Source organism: Topomyia yanbarensis, chromosome 3, assembly GCF_030247195.1.
Source record: "Topomyia yanbarensis strain Yona2022 chromosome 3, ASM3024719v1, whole genome shotgun sequence".
NCBI classification, from domain to species: domain Eukaryota; kingdom Metazoa; phylum Arthropoda; class Insecta; order Diptera; family Culicidae; genus Topomyia; species Topomyia yanbarensis.
In genome coordinates, this window is record NC_080672.1 from 57,869,083 (window position 1) to 57,885,767 (window position 16,685).

At 39.9% G+C, this 16,685-nt stretch overlaps 1 protein-coding gene across 9 annotated transcripts in view; it reads right to left on the minus strand.

Annotated features, from left to right (window-relative positions):
- The window catches only part of LOC131690922 (insulin-like receptor), a 426,227-nt gene that overhangs the window by 52,538 nt on the left and 357,004 nt on the right, over positions 1 to 16,685 (minus strand). The window lies entirely within an intron of this gene.

Consider the following 16,685-nt stretch of genomic DNA (forward strand, 5'->3'; position numbering starts at 1 on the left):
CGTAATAAAAACACTCAACTAAGCAAAATCGTGCACCTAGTTGGTAAAGGGGGGAAACAAAGGGTATGCTAGCGGACGGCGGCAAAATGACTTATTAACAACTCCGAGAGAAACGCGAACCACGAGCCGTTGAACTTCAAACTTCGCCAAACATTCCATTCTCACGTGCTCATTTTGAGGCTCTCTTCTTTGCTTTCTTCTTTCTAAATACATTTTTTGCATCTTACCGAGAGCTTCCCTCTCATCCGCAGTCGCGTTCCATAATTACCTACTACTCTATTGGGGAATGGGGACCGCCGGCCTCCACCATCCGGGAATCGAAATTCAAAACAGTCGAACAAAAAATATACGAGAGCAGGCAGCAGCAGCTAAGCAGCAAGCAATTTGGTGGTGAGGCAAGAAACGGCATTTAAAAATCACATCAATGATCTATCTAGGGATGCAGAGTGGAGAGAAAGCTTTTACCGCCAAAGTCCCCTCTCTCACAACCCCCTCTCCTTCCCGCATCCTCGGTTCAAAACCGGGTGGAAAAATTTCATTCAAGAAAAAAGTTAAGCTTTCCCCTCCCCCTGGCTGAGATGCGATGATCGGATGGGGATAGCCGGAGGGAGGGAGGTAAACAGGTCGACGAAACGAAACGAAAAAAAAAAACAGAAAGAGAACGAAACATTTTTGAAATTCTTCACTTTTCGGAACAGGTTTGCCGCCCCTCGGTCGGGACTAGGATAGGAATATGCCAATCGCGCACGCTAATGATGGTGATCAATCAGTCACGATCGCTGCCGGAATGCTAATTTATTGGTGGGGCCCCAGATTATCGTGTGCGGGGTGGTGCGCGTTGTGGTTTAGTGGTTACGCCGCGGCATCGAGAGTTGGGGCGTCTCACAACATGGACATGGGGCATGGCCGCTTTGGACGGAAATAAGTTGAGTTTGATCGAAGATTTTAATGGTTGAAATTTGATGGATTTTTGTTTTGTAAATGGGCATGTTCTTCTAAAGCGCTCAGTCAGAGCCAGATACTGATGAGTCGAAGCCGAAACGCACACCACTTACCTAAATTTCTGCTCAAAGAGAAAAATAGCACATAATAAATCGCATTGGTTTCGCTAGCAAATCCGAAATTTTGTTCTTTCTCCACGCTTTTTCAGATATTTGCCACGATTTGGATTTAGGGTCTACTTGGACCCAAGTCAATGTCAGGTACTGATGAGACGAAGGCGAAACGTAGATTACTTATCCTATTATTTATTGGAAATTATTATCTGAAAATGGATAGTTTCTTCTATTCTAACCCTTACGCAGCCAGTATTGAAAAGCATCCTGGAAAACACTGCAGTTAGTCTGTAGTGTTTTTCTTGTCAATATTAATATTTGAAGCATATTTTCATATGTCGCAAATATTAAAACGGCCAGGCCTACTGTGCAGAGTTGGGTTTGAAGATGTTTCAAAATAAGACGGCAACTAAACTATTCATTTAATGGATACCTTAATTAACGAATTGTTTTGAATCTTAAAGGAGGAAGAAACGAGGACAACCGTACCGACCGTTTCAGTTTAAAGGGAATATAATAAATCGTTGGGAGTGACTTGGCTAAGAAGATTAATGTCACTCCTTTGGTCCTTTGGGATGGGACAGAGGTATTTACACCTTGCCCTGGCTAATAAGCCTAGGTTAAAGCGCCTTTACTCGCTCTCAAATTTACCGTCCCGAGTCAGATAAGAATATTAACAATAACTACATTATTCCGAAGAATTTGGAAGTAAGTGCAGACATTATTATCTTTTCACTAGAGACAGGCGATCCACGTATCCTAATCCATGACACAGTTCGTATAATGCCCTAATGCACCCTCCCTGCCCAAATATTGAAATAAATAAATATCATGGTTTATAACGAATCTTAGGGATGTACTTTAGATAGTAAAAAAATTAAATACTTAGAAGGAATTTTTTTACATTTTAACGACATTCAACCAGCCAGACACCAGGTAGGGAAAGTTATGAAAATTAGAGCCATAGCACTCAAGTGAGAGCAAGGATGCGAAGTAAACAGATCGGAAAACTAGAAGCGGCAGGGCCACTAGAACAGGCTCAATATCGTACGGGCTTAATTTTTGTCCCCTACCAATGAGGGTCGAGCCTAGGCAGCACAACCACGAATCACCCGAGCTCACCAGCATGTGCCCCGGCAGAGACAGACGTGTCCATCTTTACCGTGACAACCGACATGGTAAAGATGGACACGTCCATCTCCACCAGGACACACGCCAGTGAACCCGGGTGATTCGCAGCTATGCCGCCCAATCCCGACCCTCATCATAAAAAAGGGAAAAAAACTTAGAAGGAATAAAATCGCCTACCACTATGGAAAAAATGACATAATAATTTGTAGGTAGAAACAATATAATCAGAACGATCTCACCGGTAATTGCAGATAAATCACACTGCCTTGTGACCCTGTCGGCGCAGGTTGTGGATTGATGTTTCGCTTCTGATGACGAGTCAGTCTTGCTGCTGGAACTTGCTGGTGCTAATCCACTAGCCGCGATGTATATTGCAGCCACAACTGGGGTCTTTCGGTGGCGTTAACAGCGTTGATTTTGACAACTAACTCAAAAAATGGCCCAATATTGGCGAGTGTGGAGTGAAAACCCATATCCGGAATATTTTGCTTCACTTGTTCTTTTGCTACCACTAAACATACAAGTTCTTGGGAATGAAAAATTACGCGTCAAACGAAATAATGCGTCCGTTCTCGAACACAGCCTACTCGAATCTCAATCTGAAAATGGATAGTTTCTTTGATGAAAAGTGTAGTTTGATTTCCTATGTCTAGTCTAGTCTAGTCCACACATACACAGCCAATACATGTAGGGATCCCGGAAAATTGCAGACGTTCGCCCACATTTTTTCTTATCATTATCAATGTTTGTGACACATATTGAATATGACATAAGCGAGCGAGTAAAGGCGCTTTAACCTAGGCTTATTAGCCAGGGCAAGGTGTAAATACCTCTGTCCCAACCCAAAGGACCAATGGAGTGACATTAACCTTCCTAGCCAAGTCACTCCCAACGATTTATTATATCCCCTTCAAAATGAAACGGTCGGTACAGTTGTCCTCGTTTCTTCCTCATTTAAGATTCAAAATAACTCGTTAATTAAATTATTCATTACATGAATGATTTAATTGTCTAATTTTGAGACATCTTCAAACCCAACTCTGCACAGTAGGCCTGGCCGTTTTAATATTTGCGGCATATCAAATCGTCGCTGTTGTGCTATCTTATGACAAGCGCCAGTTTGTACATTTCGAGAAAAACGATTTTTAAAGTTTGAGATTGAATATCTTGAAACTTATAAATGGTATAAACAATTCAAAGTAGACAAATGATGCTTCTATCTATTCTGCATTAATCTCTCAAATATTACGAAAATCGGTTAACCACATTGCGAGTTTTCTTTAAAAATGTAAACAAAAGTCGGTCTCACACGTGTCATAGGTGTGTATTGATGACAAAATTTGTATGGCATGTCATAATCGCGCATGAAAAATTTTCCGTAGAAAAAAATCATCAAATATTAACTTTTATTCATATCTTTGGCTTCATTTGGTCTATAAACAATCGGTGAGATGCATTTTGAAGGAAATGAGTCAGGGAATCTAGAAAAAATAGTTATTTTTGGTTACAGTGTTGCCAAATATGCTTTATTTCCAGTTTAAAACTTAAATTGCATTTTTCTCACAGTTCGTGCATTTTTGTTTCGAAAATGATTATTCCATTGTGTTTATCAGATAGTGTTACATATAAAAACATCTCATACATAAAGATAATTAGAGCCAATCCCCCGACACAGTCATTTGAAGCAAAAAATTAAAAATTTCTCAGCGCGTTTCTCGCTATATCTCAGTAACCAAGCAGAATGTCAAAATTCTGTAAACGCCGCTTTGTAGAGATTTTTTAGACAAGTAATGTGGCATATCTAACTCAGTTTACCCCAAAATGGCGTTTGTCATAAGATAGCACAACAGCGACGAAATATGCTTCAAATATTGATTTTGACAAGAAAAACACTACAGAATCAATGCAGTGTTTTCCAGGATGCCTTTCAATACTGGCTGTGTAAGGGTTAGAATAGAATATTGAATATGACAAAAGCATTAAAGCGGCCAGGCTAACTGTGCAGCGTACAAAATAAAGATGATTCAAAATTATACGGCAATCAATTTTTTTTGTCGAGAGTTGTCTTACTGGAGCTGTAGAGCTAGGTTCTCGGAAGGGCTCCCCGTCAGAATCACATACTACAATTTGCAGACGAGACAGGCCATGTCGCCCACTAAAACACTGCATTAGGCCAATTGTAGCGGGCCGTGATTCTGAATGTGATATTCATTGTACGGTTCAGGTATGTGCGGGCGTAGGGACTCGCGATCGCGTGTATCATCGCGAAGGGCTCGAACATTTGTACGTTAACGTGCTCGATCGCGTGTGCGTTTGTATGTCGCGTTTGCTAACGTGTATGTAACTTCGCGTGTATAAATTCTATTTCATAACCGTGTGCCTTTCGCATATTCGCGTGTGTTCTTGGATAATCGCGCACGGAACGTGAGTCTAATACTTTATTTTTTGGTGTACGGCTAAGATGCTAAAAGAGTGTAAGATGTTCCATATCACTAGAGTGCCTGGTGATGTCGCCATGGAACGTATTGTCTAGTGGATATGAGCTTTATTTTTTGATTGGTTCTATTGAATGTATGGACCTAAGTTATTAGGACAAAGAGTAATGGTGACCGATTCATGAGCGCGCGAAAACGGACGTTTGTAGGTTCGCATTTGAGGCAGCGTTTGAAACTTCGTAAGTGCTAAAGCGTTCTTCTTATTACCGGCGTATTATTAAGTTTGAGCGATCACGAACGTAGGTGTACGTTGTTAATCGCGAAGGGCTTAAGCGTTCGTATCTTAACGTGTTTGTCACGTGTGCTCGCGTTCATGTGACTTCGCGTGTACAAGACTGGATTTTGTAACCGTGTGACATTTCCTATATACGCGTGCGTTCTTGGATGGTCACGCGGACCTTCATTCTGATAGTTAGTTTTTGGTGTACAATTCACATTCTGACAGGGAGTAAGTTACCCCATATCACTAGAGTCCTCGGTCATGTCGCCATGTAACGTAGTGTCCAATGGATCGCGATCGCGAACGTAGGTGTGCGTTGTTAATCGCGAAGGGCTTAAGCGTTCGTACGTTAACGTGTTTGTCACGTGTGCTCGCGTTCATGTGACTTCGTGTGTACAAGACTGGATTTTGTAACCGTGTGACATTTTCTATATACCCGTGCGTTCTTGGATTGTCACGCGGACCTTCATTCTGATAGTTAGTTTTTGGTGTACAATTCACATTGTGACAGGGAGTAAGCTACCCCATATCACTAGAGTCCTCGGTCATGTCGCCATGTAACGTGTTGTCCAGTGAATATGAGAGCTTTCTTTTTTTAATTGATCCAATTGAAGGCATGGACCTAGTCTGCTGATACCAAGGATGGAAACATCCGGAAGTGACCGATTCATGATCGTGCGACCGCGGGAGTTTTTAGGTTCACGCTTGAGACCGCGTTTGACAATTTATAGGAGCTGAGACATTCACTTTATCATTGGGATGCCATCATGTTTACTAGATCGCGGGTGTAGATGCCGGGGATGATCGTGAAGGGCTCAAGCATTTGTATATTAACGTGTTGGTCACGTGTATGTGACTTCGCGTGTATAACTTCGATTTTATAATGACGTAGTGTGTATTTTTGTTTGATCGCGCGCGGACCGTGAATCTGATGCTTAATTTTTAGTGTATGGTACAGATGGTAGTCCGTTTCCCTGTGGGGAAACTTGAGTTCCAGGTCATGTCACCATGGAACGTGTTATTTAGTGAATATGAGCATCACTTTTTTGATTGGTTCAACTGAAGACATTAGACAGGTAAAACTTTCGGACGTGACTGTTTCATAATCGCGCGAGTGGTGGGTAAATGTTTGACACCGCGTTTGGAAGTTTAAAGATGCTACGTTTACTTAACTACCGGGTTTTTTTTCATGTAGGCAAAATCGCGGGCGTAAGTGTGTGTGGAATACTGAAATTGCATGGTTGCGTTTGTGGCCAGGTTTGTGTTATCGCGAAGGCCACGAGCGTTTGTATCTATATGAGCATAGATAGCGTATAGTAGAGATATACTAATAAAAGGAATCATAACATGCCGAGTAAAGAAAAAAAGATGCAAAGAGCTAGACTAGAAGTGTATAAATTGAACAATACTATTTTGGTATGCATAAATAATGGAAAAGCAAACTAATAGATGCACAAAAGAAACAGACCAATGAAGTAGAATACAAAAACACATGTAACATGCAATCAAACTCGTCTAAATGCGGCAAATGTATATTTATCATTAACGACAATTGCATGCTGTTAGACTTTCATCATGCAATGCTGGCCGGGAATGGATAACTCACGTGCGTCGGTAAATTTATTTTACCCTAATTTATCCAGCCCGACTTTCCCCAATGAATAGAACCAAATGCTCAGATTGATCACCAGAAGTATTAGCCACTATTCTATCATATATGTCAGTTCTGCATCCATTCCCTGACACAACTGTCACAAATACTCAGACGAATACATTCATAGATACACATACGACTAGCACATAACAGTTGTACACAAGTACGAAAAACTACGATTATCACAAAGCTACAACTAATAGGTTTCTACTTGTTCTACTTTATTAAATTAATTTAATTATTAAATTAATTTAATTAGTATATGCATGATGAAGAAGACGACCGATAAATGGACACACAATGACTCCCACTGTGAGCCCCGTCCACGAATACCACCAAAAGAACAATATTTGCAAACACGGCACACAGCAAAAGTCAATCCACGTCGATCCGCCAGTCGGCCACGCCACCGCGCATAGACCAGTGGTTTAGCGTTGGTATGCGCAGGGGCAGAGTATGAATAAATATGGAACATAAAAAAGGCGCATGAGCCTCTGTCTCCTCGATGCACCACTATCGAGGCGTAATGCAATACCCATCTTAAAGCAATTGATGCTTGATGATGTTTGCAATACCGTCAAACCCCTAAAACTTGGGAAGGGATTGACCAAAATAAGCGAAATTGCACAGATAATCAACAAACGGGGCCTAGGAGTAGCTATCCATCGTCAATGTACATGTTTCCAGAGTGGTAAACTTTTAAATGCCAATAACGACACCAGTCACGTCCTTACAATCATCAGGGAAGTGAAGGAATGTTAGTGTAACAAACGTTACTATGGAGATCGTGTATACGTCTGCATTTCCACGTTTGCCACAGAAAGGAGTTTTTGTTAATAGGATGGGGTAAAGAGTTACACAAACATAGATTCACCTTGATAAGTGATACGATCTCTGCAGCTCTCAAACGTGTTGTCGTTTATTTATTTGCTCTGGTCAGCCGGCTGCCGAAAATTTGGTAGATTTATCGTTTGTGGAATTAATTTGGAAATGAACGGTTTGTAATAAAAGCAACTTAACATAATAAGCTCCGGACAGCCGACAGTCGGGAGTGTCGCTGATGTTTACTTCGAACAAACCGACGAAACAAGACATTTCCATAAAATGGAGTAAATGCAAGAAATAAAGAAGGGACTCCTAGCTATGTCCGCTTTTACGCCAACAATCATGTTATAAGATATTTACACTCAAGCTGTGATATTTTTAACATTACAATCAATAATATAGTTCATGTACTGGGTCGAAAGTATATAAGCACTCTATACAATGAGAACAATTATTATAATTGATTGATGATTTAATGGACTAAAATAGATAATAGAACATTCGTTCTTCGCGTTGATATGACTGCTGCAAATTGGTAACTGGTTTTCGATTCTTCTCACGAATTGTCAATTCGCAACCCTCATACATAATGAAAGCCATCATTCCACTCAGGCAAAACCATGCGTATTCCCTACGCCTTCTAAATTTCCAGTAAATTTATTCCCCAGTTGGTCAAATTAACACTAATCAAACAAGGAAATTAGTTTGTTCAGTCCAAAGAAATGCCAGCTCGATTGGCATCACCTGGCGGATACGTGTTCCCTTATAATGCCATCAAATCAATAAACAATTAAAATTTCATGCGACAAAATATGTGCAATCATTTTTTCGGAAGACTTCGTGAAATCAGTTGAAGGTGTTTGAAGGCGAAGGATGGAGCATTTTTCCGGGGATACTGTACATAGAGATCGGTTAACTGAGCAGACGGTTTATTGAGGAAATCAGCCTTCCTCTATCGTAGAAAAGCTCGAAGGGATTGTTTTTTAAATATTTGTACGTACAGCAAAAAGATTAATATTTCCGATGCTTGGAAACTCGAAAAATCCGATTTTAAAAAACTGTTTGACTATAAATAAAGTTAAACTAATAATTCATTTATTTTGGTTTTTGACGTAAGTGTCTTAAGACTTTATAACCGATCGAAATGGCGAGTGAAGCGACACCAATTATGTGATAAAAAATTCCCCCAGTGGCGAGATTCGAACCCGAAATCTTCGAGACTCCGGCCCAATGCCCCTATACGCTATCCCAGAAAGAACATATGATTATCGCACTGACGACGGTGATCGTACGCTGTCTGAGATAGCATAAGGGTTAGTTCATTGGGCCGGAATCTCGTAGGTTGCGAGTTTAAATCTCGCCACTATGGGATTTTTTTTTCACATAATTGGTTTCGCTTCACTCACCATTTCGATCTCCCCGTTGGATATCACCAAAAAGTCTGTAAAATAAGTTGACGCTAGGTGTTTGAAGATAACCGACGGAGCATATGTTCAGTATATAGTATCATATAAAAACCAGTGTACTAAAATAACAACGAGTAAAAAAGATGGTTTTAAGATCAGCTCCTGTAAAAATTTTTTACACATTCTCCTTGCCAGTTGCTAGCGGTTTTGCCATTTAGTACCGGTAGCGCCCAAGTAACAATTGAAGTTTTATAGCACAGTAGAAGTGCAAGTGCAAGTTTTATGAGCGACTTCAAGAGCACCATAAAACCACAATTGTTACCAGTGCCTCCAGCCATACGTCGCGAAAAGATAGATGAACAAATTTTTTCTGTACTATTATCTGACTCGTTTTTCAATTGTTTATATCTCCCGTAATTGCTGTTTCATTAACTTTTCAATATCATATCATTTGCATGATTAAGATTGGCTGTTACAATGCTGAGCGTCACAACTGAATATTTCTGCATCAGGGCAGTAAAATAAGCCTTTTTTCAGACTAGTTCATATAAACAGGGTCCTAGAGCTTTGAGTCGGGCTCCGGGACCCTGTTTATATGAACTAGTCTGAAAAAGTCTTGTTTACTGCCCTGATATAGAAATATTCAGTCGAGACGCTCAGCATTGTGACAGCCAATCTAAGTCATGCAAATGATATTACTGACGACAAGTATTTTTTAAAATGGCTACCATGTCTACATTCCCACCTACAAAGTAGAGATCTAGGTCGTGATCACCGACTAGTATCAATAGCTATTTAAAAGCCGATTTTGGGAAACTATACGGCTACATTACTTTAGTGCCATTAAAATTCTTTTCTACTGCTGTTGTGAATTAAAAATGCTGTTTACCAACCAAACGTTTTTAAATAGATTTTTGAATGCTGATTAAAACAGCCAAGCATACAGAATGCACTCTTCTGCAGAAAAACTGAAGAGAGTTTCATCAGTTTCCACGACAAAACATTATGATTTCTTGGCGCAGGAAGAGTATTGTATTTTTTACGAGAGTTGTCCTACTGGAACTGCAGAGCTAGGTTATCGCGGCAGGGCTCCCCGTCAGAATCGAATGGCAGTATATATACTTTACTACACAATCGCTGACTCGTTTACCAATATCCTTTAACTCCAGAAATCCTTCGTGTGCATTTCATTGTCTCTTTACGCCCGGCTCTAGAGCCGCACGTAATTGATTACTAGCGGTAGAAAGGTTGTTGAATAGGATCCTTTATTGTAGACTATAATTTCGCACTTGAAAATGTACCCATCGAACCCAGTCGGACCGTTGGCGAACTTGTTCCGGACCAACGAAAATAAAGTTCTAAGGATTTTAAAAGACCTGACAGGCAACGATTGTTATTTGCAGTCTAAATCAGGCAAATAAGACCGCTTGCGACAGATATTTTATGAAGGAATATCGCGTTTACGTACCCGCTCACAAAGTTGAGATCGACAGTGTCGTCACTATGCATTAAGGAATACTCTAGGCGGCGGTTTTTTGCGGAATTGCTAAGAGTGCTATGGAACAACCCACCACTATTGGTAGGCCTTTATGTTGCCTCAGAACAAGTTAGAATCTCACAATCCCTTTGAGGATTTATTTTGCTGTGCCTAGAAGCGATAGGAGGAAGGAAAACATTTACCCTCCTGAGGTTTTTTGCAACTACCGTAAAGTTTGAATCAATCGAGAAGACACCTATGAAAGAGGGCTCTTGGGGATCAAAAGTACTATTTTCCATCGAACCTGATGAAATCTTTGTGCAGATGCTTCTAAGATTAATTGAGACTTAAACAGCTTAATCAGAATTCCTTTTCTTGCGGGACATCATGCGTGACTACGGGTTTGCTCAGAAAAAAACAAATAGTGTTTTCGTTTTTTGGAGCTTGCGTCAATTCGGTGCTAACTTAGTCCTGTCACTAAGTTAGTGTCGGATTCTGATGAGACGAAGTTGCAACGCAAATTCCAAAACTAATTTAGTTATAGGTTTTCTGCATTTCACGCGCAAACATGGTTTTAAAAAAATTTCTCCTTAATGGAGAAAAAAATAGTATTTACCACAATATAGCATAGTGAAAAAATTGGTTTGAAATCTGACACCTGACAGGGTTAAACTAGTTTTCCAATAGAATTGAGCCATTTCGATACAGCGTTAAGAGACAGCCTGTCAAATTATTGTCACAGATGAGGAGATTATCGTCGACATGCAAAGTTTCGTCGTTTACGCTTCACACAAGTCCCTTTCCCATAATCAAATTCCGACTTGTCAACTGACCGGTAAAAACTGCTAGCCTCTCAATCATATTGCGCTCGTTTGTGCTTTTATGAGTGCGTTGCGTCAACGCAGATATAACAACAAAAGCGCCCCGAAAAATGCTCGCAGCAGTACCGATGAACGAACGAAACCAGGATCTCACTCTTTTTTACGACAAACATTTGTTTTGTTATTTTTATTATATTGGTTTGCCGTTTGAGGTTCAGGGGCATCTTGCGCTGACCGACCACTCGTGTCCGTCATCGTCATCTTAATCGTCAATTAAACAGCCAGCTGAACGTGAATGACAACCCGTGTCACCATAGATAGACGAACGGACAGACAGATGGACAGTGTGTGTGTATCAACACCAGCGAGAGAGCTATCCATCGATCGGAAACTCTCGGAGCTTTCAAAGTGGTAAGCCGCGCGCGCTTGATTGATCCCGTAAGCGAAACAAGCGTGCCTTGTGGGGATGGGGGATCTCGCGAGGGACACAAATAAGCGCGTCAATGGCAATAAAACGAAACGGAAAACAAATAGAGTAGAAAAAGAGCGTGTAGTATTTTTATGACCGATAATAAGGCAGCGCAGAACCGTTTTTGTGGTAGGCTTTCGGAACAAAAATAGATGGTGATGATAGTAAAACGAAATACATAACCAGATACCAGCCACTTACTCTGCGATCTGGTTTCGGCCCCGGGGTAAGGCACTCGGAGGAATTTGGTCGTTATAATAATATAGTGAATGGGTTTTTAATGGAGGCGCGCGCGTGTGTGTATTTTTTCAACAAACGGATTAGAAGACCGTGCGTCCCCATCGCGTGACGCAATGTTATTTGTTTGTTGCCCCTTCTTTCAAGTGCTCAACCGAAGTCGAAATAGTTTCCCATGCCTTTTTTTCGGTTCAGCTTCGATAATAAAACAGTAACATGTTCCGTTAAACGTACATTCCATTCCGTTCCGTTCGGCCAGCAGGCAGGCAGGCAGGCAGCGAGGGTGGGCAAACGGTTAGCTAGCTAGCTCTGCTTTACGAGCCTCCAAAATCCGCAACCTCACCTGAATGAGAATTGCTGCTAAAGGCAACGAGATGGTGGGCACTGACCGCTTCTCATTAATCGTACGATGTGGAGCATACGCGGATCCGACTTTCGATCAATGCTGCCCCACCAGCAGCAGCACCCGTTCGGGACCACGATCGACAGAAGGTTTTTTTCGTTGTTTGGAGCTGATGTTGTTTTTTTTTGTTGCGAAGCCATCATCCGTACTTTTGGTTGGAATTTCATAGCGAAAAAAAGCTATCAGCAGGCGCGCGATTATCCAGTACTCTATTCACTATCCATAGCTTGCGGCCTGATGGGTGTGGATTTGCATGATTGGTTGAGGGTTCGAGCCAGGTCCCACAACTATTAGCGCTAACTGCGGGAAATTTAGAAAATTGGTTTATACAAAATGCAAATTGCAAAACATGAGCGTTTTATTAAGTACAGTCTTTAAAAAATGGGTTATTTAGGAAGTTCCAGGAAAGACCTAGAAAACTAACAAAAAAAAACATTTAGAACTTCCAAAAAAATGAAGCATTGTACTGAAGGCTTATTTGCAAAAAAATCGGTTCCATTGTTATTTTCGCGAAAGTTGTCGTGAAACGTAAATTTTTTACTACCCCAACTGGACTGGTAATGCTTTAATCGCGAAATAAAAAATGGCGGTCGTATTAGTTCAGAAAGGAATGAAACAGAAAAAAAATTCGAGCGTAATCGGAGAACTCGTTAGGTCTTTTTGAAACTACTCAAATAGGTCAATCAAAATTCCGAACTTTTATTTGCATAAGTCGGAAATTTTGTTTCGACTTCGGCTCATCAGTAACTAACGGTCTTGGAAATCAGCTAATTTTTATTTACAATTTTCCATTTTTCTAAGCATTTTTATCAGCCCCGTGTCAGAATATTATTTTTGGATGGGCTTAACAAAATTATTGCATAAAATTATTAATTCTGATGACTTGAGATAGTAGTCACTAGGACCTAATTGAAAAGTTTGATTTTAATGTTTCGTGTTCCGCTCGTCAGTAACTGACACCAACTTGCTGTCAGACGATGCATCAAAACTAACACTAAATTAGAGCCAGTTAGCCAGTTAACTCTAACCAGTTCACACAACGTGCAAGAAAAGCAACCTAATACCATGTTCACACTACAGAGTTAAAATATGTTATAACAATTAGCAACAAGAAAAATGTCATCAAGATAGCGTTAAAACACGTTTTAACTCTTAGTGTGAACATAGTATAAAGCAACTGGCTGGTTTCGAGTGATGTCTCGGTTAGCCAAGCACAGAAGCTCTGGCTCGCTGATGAGTAGAGAAACGAACTGCGTTTTGGCATGAGAATCGAACGCCTGCGAGTAAACAACCAACTCGGTACCAGCCAGTTGCTTTAGGCGTTCTCACACGTTGTGTGTGAGCTGTTTGGATTTAGTGTCTAACTGGCGCAAATTTGGTGTTAGTTTTGATGCATCGTCTAACTGGCAGCAAGTTGGTGTCAGTTACTGACGAGCGGAACATGAAACATTGAGATCCTACTTTTTGAAGTTAGGTCTTGTGCCCTTATGTGCAAATTGAGTAATCCATTTTTTTCATTAAATTTAATTTTTCTAGTGCATAAGCACATATGGATCGTTTTACATTTTCTTTTCGTATGGATCGTTTTGTAAATATCTATGAACCATAATTTAACGTTCGATCTATGAATCATTTCTAATGTTCATTTTTACATCTTCTATGGACCAAGAAAAATTATTTAGCAAACATTTTCATCAAATTTATGGAACTTTTTCTGACATTTTATTGCTCCATTTTGTAATACCATGGAACATTTTTGTCGATATTATAGAACATATCGACGTGTTTTAATGTACATTGTTAATACTCTATGGATTAATGTCAGTTAATTTATGGCGCAAAATGTATCATTTTATGGAACATTTCCAATATTTTTATGGGGCATTGGTTGATTTTAATTGCTCTTTTGCGACCATTTTATGGTTCAATTTTACATAATCTATGGATCAAATCACCCTTTTTTATGGATCATTCACACTGTTTTATGGATTTTCAGTTTTGTGTTATGGAACATGGACAACTTTTTTATGGATCGCTTGGATTATTTTAAATATTTTACACTAAGGTTTTTTTTACACGGGGGATACGTACCGTGTAAAAAAAAAACGTGCAAAAAAAACCGCGTTAATTGCGAAATCCGTGTAAAAAAAACCGCGTTAATTGCGAAATCCGAGTAAAAAAAACCGTGTTAATTCAGAAAACCGTGCAAAAAAAACCGCGTTAATTCCGAAAATCGTGCAAAAAAAACCGCGTTACATTCAATGCAAAAGACTTAGACGATTTTAGGAAAAGGGATGATTTCGGAGTTTTATCAAAAATGTTCTAAGTCCTTTTGAAGGCAAAAGACTTAGACGATTTTTGAACAGGTTTTTTTTGCACGGATTATGCAAGTAGCACGGTTTTTGCTTTTTCCAATTCCTTAGGTTTTTGGAAAAGTGGAAACGTCGGATCTTGAGGTTTCCTTTTGTCCCGCACTTTAACAATATGGTTGTTTTCGGTACAGTGTTAACGAGTAGGCACCAAATATCGATGCCTGAGGCCATTTGGAATACCAAGATGACGACTTCCGGTCTAACAGAATTTTCAATAACCCAATCAGTATGCATATTTTCCGAGCGGGCCTAATGAGCGCATGATAGAGATCAATGTCTGAGGCCATTTTGAAATACAACATTGAGACTATCGGCTTAGCGATATTCTGTATAACTCACAACATGGAGTGTTTTGGAACTGGATTGACAAATATGCAGTTGCCAGAGGTCTGACGTCATTGTAACACCCAAGATGGTTCTGATTATTTAGTATAAATATCCAGCGTAAAACAAAAAGATACATTCATTTTTGTATATTTTGCATTTATAAGATAAGAAAAATGTGCTCATGAATAGATTTACTCGAATTTGAGTTGGTTCGTCTGCTAGAGCTCATCGAGCGAATCTTCATGCGAGACTCAAAGTCGAATCAAAAAGCTGACATAATCAGGGGGAAATAATAAAATCAGGTCTTCGCTGTATTATTAAGGGGGGCGTCTGGTGTAAAGTGCTCAAACCGAAAGTTATTTTGTTTTACGATTTTGAAGGCAAGGAAACAATGCATCTTTTATGTAATGTTAAGCTTTAAATTTGTACGTTTATTCTGTACGAAAAAAATATTTGCACGGCCTTATTCTGCGCGGCGTGTGATGTGAGACGACGAAACTCACCTCACTTTACGTGACTTTTCTCACCCGATTCTGAGAGTCGACTCGGGTGAGGTGAGATTCCTCATTGCGGTTAAATGGGAGTCTCACGTTACCCGAAGTGACTCTTCAGAATTGGGTGAAGTCACGTAGAGTGAGGTGAGATTAGTCGTCTCACGTCAATAAATATGGCTTTGGAGAATTCCACAGAACCGGAAGTCGCCATCTTGAATTTCAATATGGCACCAGACATCGATATCTAGCGTCTATTCGTCAATTCCATTCCAAAAATACCCATATTGATTCGATTTCAGAGAATTCCAATGAACCTGAAGTCGCCATCTTGGTTTTCCAAATGGCCTCTGACACTGATCTCTATCATGCGCTCTATTAGGCCCGCTCTGAAAATATGCATGCTGATTGGGTTATAGAGAATTCCACTGAACCGGAAGTCGCCTTCTTGGTTTTCAAAATGGCCTTAAACATCGATATCTGACGTCTACTCATCGATCCCGTTCCAAAAATAGCCATATTGATGGGGTTTCAGAGAATTCCACTGAACTGGAAGTCGCCATCTTGGTTTTCAAAATGGCCTTAAACATCGATATCTGACGTCCACTCATCAATCCCGTTCCAAAAATACCCATATTTATGGGGTTTCAGAGAATTCCACTGAACCGGAAGTCGCCATCTTGGTTTTCTAAATGGCCTCAGACATGAACATTTGGCATCTACTCGTTAATGCTGTTCCAAAAGCAATCACTTCCACTTTTCCAAAAATCTTCGAAATTCTTTGCATTCAAAATGGAAAAGCAGAAACCGTGTAAATTTCAAAATCCGTGCAAAAAAAACTTGGTCAAAAACCGTCTAAGTCTTTTGCCTTCATAAGGATTTTTGCTAAAACCGTGTTAATTGCGAAATCCGCGCAAAAAAAATTGATCAAAAATCGTTTTTTGCCTCTAAAAGGACTTAGAACATTTTTGCGAAACCCGTGCAAAAAAATTGTTGAGAAATCGTCTAAGTCTTTTGCCTTTAAAAGGACTTAGAATATTTTTGCGAAAAACCGTGTTAATTGCGAAAACCGTGCAAAAAAAACCGTGCTAATTGCGAAAACCGTGTAAAAAAAGCCGTGTAAAAAAAACCGTGCAAAAAAAACCGTGTAAAAAAAACCTTAGTGTATATGCAAAAGTACATTTTCCCCATAAAAATAGATTATGTGGTTTTGAGGTTGCTGAATACGATTCTGATAACGTAATTTGAAAATTCAAAATCATTTTTTACGGAATTTGCGAATTTTGTTACAATAAGCATAAA